A 7,519-nucleotide genomic window follows, 5' to 3' on the forward strand; every position below is an offset into this window, starting at 1 on the left:
GGTGGCTATGGACAAGGGCGTAGAAGGGACGGGCGATTCTTTGTGTCTTCCCATACTTGCTCCCGAGACGATGACAGTCGGGCCCGAGTGCCGACGTGAGTCCCAAGCGGAGGAAGGCGGTGGCGAAAGACCAAGAGTCACCAGCGAGACGATACGGGGAAGGAGTGGACGAAAGCGCACGGACCCGATTCCGGAGAACTCGGCATTCGGGCCCGTAAGCCCATGTAAGACCGAGGAGATGGATGGCAGCACCGGGGAGTCCTGGCACGATGCCAGCGAAGATGGATGGGGAACGACTTGCGAGGAGGCCGAGGATGGAAGCGGTACGAGAAGATCGGCATTCCGATTCGGATGGAGAGTAATCCGATCGTGGATTGTTCAATCGGGGCCAGAATCGGCATGAAGGTGCCGATACGGGAGAGGGTGCGGGACGCGCCGCCCTCTTTTACATGGGGAGAAAGACCGACCAGGCGAAGGTCGGGAATTGGAAAGGAAGGTGATCAAAGGTTCGGAATGAGTCTGGCAAGATCAGCATCGGAACCGAAACTCTGGACATTGGAGAATCAAGCTCAGGCGAGGCTTGATTGATCACAGAGCGGATACTATCCACCGACACCACTAAAAGGGGCGGTGGCCCGGACGAGTTGTGGAAAGATGTTGCGAAATCAGTTACGCCACATCTTATCTGGAGATTTCGGCTGTTCAGCCGACGGGGCAACGTCAGACCGAAAGAGATGGAAGATGGAGACAGGAAGGCAACAAGGAGAGCAAACGACGAGTTAGGGAGAAGTACAAGGGATGAAGAGGAGAACGAAGACCGGCCCTATAGAGACCCTTACACCAATCCGGCTGTCGGCCCGAGTGCCGGCGTGAGTCCTATAGGAGAGATCGGTGGCGATAGGAGAACGGGACCCGGCAATATGAAGAAGGACGAACGGACCCGGACGAGAACCGGGCGGAGCGGACTCACGGATGACCATTCCGGGAGGGAGGAAGAGAGCAGGCCTACGGAGAGGCCGAAGAGACGGTACGTCGGTACCACGGGAGAGGGTGCGGAACAAAACGCCTTCTCGGCATGCGGAAAAGGACGACCCGAGACAGGGTTAGGAAGACAAATCGGACACCCAAGGAGGATCCTTCACACCGGTTCTAGAGACTTCGGCAGTCGGCAACGCGGTCGACGTAAGACCAAGATATTGACGGTGTGTTACGGACATGACCATATAATATCCCGTGGTGAGAATTTACCGTAGTATTCTATACACGTGGATAAGTGTGAGGGTTAAACGAGAGTGTAAAGAAGGGGAGGATTACTTTTAATCCTCGGGATTGAGACAACCCATTAGGTCAAGTGTGAACTTGCCTGGGGGCCTTGGGTATCGCTATAAATAAGAGGCCTAGCTACCCTCATTTGATCATCTTTTGACTACATCGAGACTCTGCTCGTGTGGTGGGTCAACTCTTGAAGCGAGCGCGCCAGCACCAGGTACGACTCGACGCTACGGCGGTGGTATGGGACGCCGATCGAGGCTCGAGTCCGTCTCGATCCCTTCGCTCGGGGGTGGTCGGGTGGATCGGCACCCATCTTTCTCTTTCTCCTTTCTATCTTTCATTTCTTTATCCTTATCTTAAGCTTACTTTAGTACCTAGATCTATAATATTTGGTATCAGAGCTTTGTACTAATGTTTCTTTGTTTTTCATTTGTCTTTTGATTGATGCTGATCAATCGTTGTGCGGTTGGCCTTGATCCAGACAACGATCAACAAAGAACTTCGGTAACTCTTTCCATAATTTTTCTTTCTATTCTCTCTTCTCCCATCTAATCATGTGTTTAGTTTATATGTAATTTTTTTCATTAAGTCAATGATGTTGTAGTGGTCTTTAATTGATTATCTAAAACGTTTACATATGTGCACGAGGTCAATACCTCGTTTGACATATTAATAATATGTGATGAGTGTCGTATGCGTACGAGGTTAATACCTCAATTACGTATTACGTTCACGAACATATGTTACGTTTGCGTATGAGTTTAATACCTTGATTTGTTGTAAACGATATGCGTTTGGTCTCGTATGCGTAAGAGGTCAATACCTCCATTGCGTATTACGATGATCTCTTATTTGTGGATGTTTCATGTGCGTAGAGGTATATACCTCGATTACGTATCTCGATCACATCATTTGTGGCTATTTAATATAATGATATGTTTAATATAGGCATATGTGGTCACATATATACGTATTTGATCGTATATATGTGATAAGTAAACATATGTGTATATTCGTTATTACGTGATTATATCGAAAGTTGTCCTTGTCGGGAAAAGGATGTTGGTGGCCGTCCTCACATTTTTGTGAGAATGGCTATGTCACCATCCCTTTTTCAACATTTTTTTATTGTTGATAACCCCGTTGACGACCTCGATTTCGTTACGTAAAAAAACGCCAATAGCCAAAATGATGTTGAGTACGTAGGGCTTGACCCACTTCAAGTGAGGTCGCTCCAATGACGCACGTATCCAACATCCCTCCCTCGTTACATGGATATGATGCCACCATGAGCTCATTCTTACGAGAGGCATTCGTAATGACGTGACCATGTGATGGCCCACGTGAGCCTACTACAAAACGAGGGCTCATTTGGCTTGACCATTAGGTTGCACTTCGGCGTATGCCATCGTAATTACGAGACTTGAGGTTAGGTAACGTACCAACATAGTTTTGGTAAATGAGGGCGAAATAAGGACCCTTGACATATATGTTCTTTTAAAAAAACATATATGATCAATTGCCTCGCATATCTCTTATACGCATCAAACATTAAGCATTCGAGAAGAGCAGCTTACTTGGTTGGCTCAAGTGTTTAATGTATTTGTTCTCGAGGTCTCGAGTTCAAATATGACCAAGACCATACAACATCCTTGATACATATGACTATAACACATGTTTAGACTTAAGGTCTAAGTGCACCTCGGGGTCCTCGTAATAGGACTTAAAGAGCCGAAACCACATATGTGGGCACCAAAACATAGTTTATTATTAACATTTTTTTCGTGTATAAACAATTCATGACGCGAACATACATGGTTGAGCCTCGGGGAGCCACCATAAAAAAATCGATATAGAGATCAGGGAAAGACATTTATGTGTCACCCCCATGGTTTTTAAAACACCTTTGTGTTACCATAGTAACCTGATCTTGAACCTCATCTCATACGTCTAGAGGGGTATTGACGTGAGATAATGATATCGATTAATGCTCGCCCATGATATGTTTACATCACGACATGATGTTATGACTATATCTCTGACCTTATCCTATTTCTTTTCCAGAAATAATCTTTAATGGCTCAAATTAACGACCCGATGTCATCCGCTCAAGCGGAAGGAACTCAAGGGAATCCTCCTGGACAAATGTCCACTGAGATGTATTTGGCACAAATAACCCAATACCTTAGTTTCACCACTCAACAGATGACCGAACTTCGGCAATCTCAGAGTGCTCTTGAGGCACGAGTCATTAGTCTACAACGTGAGACTAATAGACCTGATGAGCAACAAGGTGAACCATCATTTGTCGTTAAGCCATTTACCGGAGACAAAAAGGAAAGAACCAAAGAAGCAATCTGCACATGGCTGGGACGATGGGAGTCTCATTTTGAGCTCTATCCCACGCCAGATAGTACGAAGATTGCATATGTCGGCCGAGAACTCGGGGGTAAGGCCGCCGCCTGGTGGCGTGGCCTCCGTACTATGGGGAAATTGCCCGATACCTGGACAGATTTTGTCACGGTTTTTAAGGGCCAATTTCTGCAACCTCCCTCTCGAACCGAGGCAGCACAAGCTTTAATGAACCTCTCTAGCAGGAAATTTTCCTCGCTAGAAGACTATGTTCACCATGCTAGAACCCAAATCCAAAAATCGGGTCTAGAAGGGGACAATTGGTTGATAGCTTGTTTTGTCAATGGCATCCCCAATTCGGACTATCACTGGATAGTGCACGATAAGGATCCAAAATCCTTCGAAGAGGCCGTTGAAATAGTTCTTCGCTATCAACGCACTTCGAAGAAGGACCATAACAAACCCAACGAAGCGCCCGGGACTAAGCAGTCGCAATTTGTTGGGAAACGCAAGACACCCAACGAATTCCTGGATCGCGATTGTAAGCGACAACATCCTTTTTGTGTATTCTGCAAAAAGAAGGGTCATACAAAAGATCAATGTCGAAAGCTCCAACGGAAAGAGCACGACAACAAAGCTAAAGCTGCAGACCATAAAGGTCAGATTCCTAATGTCCTTCAGGTCTATACACATCATTTAAGTAATTGTCAATGTTCTTTCCCTCACTATGTATTGGGTCCCAATGATTTACTACGTGCAAACGGGTATATCAATGGATCTCCCGTACAATTTTTATTTGATTCGGGAAGCTCACACAATTTTGTGAATGATCGTTTGGTTCAGATATGGGGAATCCAACCCACCGTAAGTGATCACACCTACACGGTGCACTTGGCTGATGGAAGAGTACAATACATCAACGGGGCGATTCATTCATTAGGAATTTCTATTGATACTTATATAGAGGAAGTAGATTTCCATGTAATGAATCTTTGTACCACCGATATAATACTGGGTTATCCCTGGTTATATAATAAAAACTCTTCTTTATTTATTGATTGGGTTCGTCATTCCATTTCTTTTGTACTGAACGATTGTATGCATTTTATTCAATGTGTAAAAAAACAATCCCTCTCGATTGTTTCCTCGTGTCCATCAATATCCGAGTTGTCTTGTTCTACGTTATTTTATTGTGTACTTGATCCGGACATTCACGTTTACAATATCGATAATGTCCTGATTCAATTAACATATTTTGAACAACAACAACTTGATGAAATCTTAAATGATTTTCATGATGTTTTTCCAAGTGAACTACTTGATGGGTTACCTCCTAAACGTAATATAGACCATCGTATAGATATTGTACCTGGTGTTGCACCAATAAGTATACCTCCGTATCGCTTAAGTCGATCCGAAGAAGATGAGGTATCTAAGCAACTCAAGGACTATTTACGAATGGGTTATATACGTTATAGTAAATCTCCATGGGGTGCACCAGTTCTCTTGGGACGCTTGAATAAAGTGACGATCAAGAATTCGTATCCATTGCCCCGGGCTGACGATCTAATTGACCGTCTCCAGGGAGCTCGGTATTTTACGAAACTTGATCTCCGTACTGGCTACCATCAAATACGAATAAGTGAGGACGATGTTCCTAAAACGGCATTTCGTACGCGCTATGGCCATTACGAGTTTTTGGTTATGCCTTTTGGTTTGACCAATGCTCCGACTACTTTTCAACAAGAAATGAATGACATTTTCCGAGAGCAACTTGGAAAATTTGTCGTTATTTTCTTGGATGATATTTTAGTTTATAGCCGTACATTACAAGAACATGCTAGACATGTCCACTTTGTTTTACAAACATTGCGTGACAAACAGTTTTATGCGAAGATCTCAAAATGTGAGTTCTTCAAGAAATCAATTACTTATCTAGGACATCTCATAACCGAACGAGGAGTTGAAATTGATCCTTCTCGCATTGAGAAAATCAAGTTTTGGCCCACTCTTCGGAATATTCGAGAAGTTCGATCATTCCTTGGTTTTGTGGGGTTTTTGCGAAAGTCTCTTCGTAATTACTCCCAATTGACGACGCCGTTTACTGATCTTTTAAAAGGTCAAACGCATAAGTCTACAAAACCTATTGTATGGAATGCTACACTAGACCTTGCCTTTAAGGAACTCAAGGACCTGGTTTGCAAGGCTCCTTCACTTCTTTTACCTGATCCTTCAAAACCTTTTGAGGTTGAAACCGATGCAAGCGATTATGCTATAGGTGCTGTCTTGTATCAAGATGGTAAACCAATAGCATTCGAGAGTAAGAAACTTGATACTGCTCAATGTCGGTATACCGTTCAAGAAAAGGAATTATTTGCAGTTATACATGCGCTCAAAACATGGCACCATTATCTTTATGGAAATCACTTTGTGGTAACTACGGACCACGAGTCCTTGAAATATTTTTGTGACCAACAAGACCTGAAAGGTCGTAAGGCACGATGGGCTGATCTCATCCAGGACTTTGATTTTTCCATACGATATCGTAAAGGTTCCATGAACACTGTCGCTGATGCACTAAGTCGCATCCGTGAAGTTAACATGCTTAGCTTCACTGCAATATCATCAGATCTTTATGATCACCTTCGAGGAAAGTATCCTGATGACAGTTATTTCGCAAAATATTGGGCAAGAGTTGAGTCTGGAACAGACACCACCACATCCTCGAAGGAATATTTCCACATTGCTAATGGTTTGCTCTACCGTAATGGGAAGGTTTGTGTTCCAGATTTACCCGAGGTCAAAAAGAGGATTCTTTTTTAATGCCATGATGCACCCTCAGCAGGGCACCCTGGAATACATCGTACACTCGTTCTCATCTCCACTCAATTTTATTGGCCTAAGATGCGTCCTGACATACATAGCTATGTGACTAAATGTCACCAGTGTCAGGTTAACAAAGCCGAGCGACTTAAAGCCGCAGGACTTTTACATCCCTTGGACATTCCCAATAATAAGTGGGAAAGTATATCCATGGATTTTATTGTTAGCCTTCCTCGCACCCAAAAAGGTCATGATGCCATTTGGGTTGTCGTTGATCGACTAACTAAAATGGCCAGATTTATTGCTACTAAAACCACGGTAACAGCTCCTGAATTGGCTTACCAATTCGTTGACGAATTGTTTCGTTTTTATGGGTTACCGATGGATATCGTGAGTGATCGAGATCCAAAGTTTACTAGTGACTTCTGGACACAAGTCTTTAAGAAGTTAGAAATTACGTTGAGCATGAGCTCCACGGATCATCCTCAATCCGATGGACAGACAGAACGAGTAAATCAAATTATTGAGGATAGGCTTCGAGCATACGTTGTTGCAAAACCAACAAAATGGGAACGTTATCTCCCAATTTTGGAGTTTGCTTATAACAGCTCCAAGCATACGTCGACGGGATATAGTCCTTTTATGTTGATGTATGGTTTTCAGCCACGAGCCCCGATTGATGTTAATATACATCATGATGAGTTGCGAAGTACGCAAAACTTTCTTCGGGATATGCAAGATATGTTGCATATTGCACGAGATAATATAAAAATAGCTCAAGATAGAGCGCGTTTTTATGCCGATCATCATAGGCAACCTCGTGTATTCAACCCTGGACAGAAGGTATTTTTACGTGTACCTCACAATTCTAAGACACTGTCTACGGGTAAGTGCGCTAAGTTAGCCCCACGGTTTTGTGGACCTTTTACAGTCCTCAAACGCATTGGGTCATCAGCCTATCGTCTCGCTCTTCCCGATGGTGTCGGAATTCATCCAGTCTTTCATGTGAGTCGTCTAAAAGAACTTCTAGGTTCTGGCGCCAATACAGTTACGATTGAAACTCTGGTTACTT

The sequence above is a fragment of the Azolla caroliniana genome, unplaced genomic scaffold (assembly GCF_043228905.1).
Source record: "Azolla caroliniana isolate FFs.n. ecotype wild unplaced genomic scaffold, voAzoCaro1.0.p SCAF_3, whole genome shotgun sequence".
In the NCBI taxonomy this organism is placed as follows: domain Eukaryota; kingdom Viridiplantae; phylum Streptophyta; class Polypodiopsida; order Salviniales; family Salviniaceae; genus Azolla; species Azolla caroliniana.